This window comes from Octodon degus, unplaced genomic scaffold (assembly GCF_000260255.1).
Source record: "Octodon degus isolate 3935 unplaced genomic scaffold, OctDeg1.0 scaffold00140, whole genome shotgun sequence".
Taxonomy (NCBI): Eukaryota; Metazoa; Chordata; class Mammalia; order Rodentia; family Octodontidae; genus Octodon; species Octodon degus.
Genome location: NW_004524716.1, coordinates 4,654,004 through 4,655,309, shown reverse-complemented (window position 1 = coordinate 4,655,309; position 1,306 = coordinate 4,654,004). Strand labels below are relative to the sequence as shown.

The window sequence follows — 1,306 nt, the reverse complement described above, 5'->3', positions numbered from 1 at the left end:
TAATACCTGGCTATTCCTTGATTAAAATTAGAGCAGCACTAGAAATTTAGTGAGTAATATGGTCTCTTTCACACCCCCCTGTAAAAAATTAATAGAAAAATTATTTTTCTAAGCATCTTCAGATAGTAGTGTTAATTATTGTATAAGTATTATATGATAAAGTTTTATAAATACAGAATTTATCCCAAATTGTTTTTTAACTGCATAGTTGCAGTTAAACAGAATTTCCACATATTTTCTTCAGCATGGTTATAATATTGAGTTTTTCTAGGAACAATTAAAAATGGAATTGTTTATAATTCTATTATAATGACATCAAAAATTATAAATCATGGTACAAATCTTGGAATATGCAGCTCCTCGACACTGAAAACTGTTAGACATCTTTGAAAGAAATTAATGAAGGCCTAAAATAATTGACATAATATATTTATGGATTGAACGATACAATATTATTAAAGCTATATAGTATCTGTACATTGATATCTAGATTCAGTATAGTCCCAATGAAAATTAAAATGGGATTTTTTTTTTTTCTCTGTATTTTAGGGAAGGGCCTACAGGGTATTCAGGGTCTCCCTACTAGATCAGACTCATAGTGATTCTCCTGTTTACAGCCTCCCACGTGCTGGGATTACAGGCGTGTGCCACCACACCCATCTCAGCATGCCCTAGGGGCGGGCCTGGCATGGCAGGCCTGGGTATTGAACCCCCCCAGCCCCTGCTCCTTCTTGCAGGTACTTTAATCCACTGAGCTATTTGGCCTGCCCAAAATGAGATATTTTGAAGAAATTGAAAAGCCTATTCTAAAATGAATACCTGAAAATATAAAGGCTCCAGTCAACCAGATAATCTTAAAAACAAATTGAAGGATGTAGGCTCCCAGATTTGAAGACCTGCTATAAATGTATAGTAGTAAAAACAACTTGATACGCACATAAAGATAACAACTAAATCAGTGGGACAGAATGCAGAGTTCATGCATATATATCTGGTCACTTGATTTCCAACCAAGCTACCAAATCAATTGAATGAGGAGAAGAAATTGTCTTTAGAAAATGGTGCTGAAACAAGTGGTATTCACATGGACAAATGAACCTTCACCATACCTCACTCCATACACAAAAGTTAGTTAAGCACAAAGACTGGAACCATAAAATATTTAGAAGAAAACAGGAAAATCTTTATGACTTTGGGTTGACAAAAGTTTCTTATACAGGCTACAAAAGTAAGACTATAAAAGAAAAAATCAGTATTTTATACTTAGTACAAATTTTAAGTTTCTGTTCATTAGAATGTACCTTTA

At 33.7% G+C, this 1,306-nt stretch overlaps 1 protein-coding gene across 1 annotated transcript in view; it reads left to right on the top strand.

Annotated features, from left to right (window-relative positions):
• Magi3 (membrane associated guanylate kinase, WW and PDZ domain containing 3) overlaps window positions 1-1,306 on the top strand; it is a 253,253-nt gene that overhangs the window by 188,863 nt on the left and 63,084 nt on the right. The gene's annotated exons all lie outside the window — the stretch shown is intronic.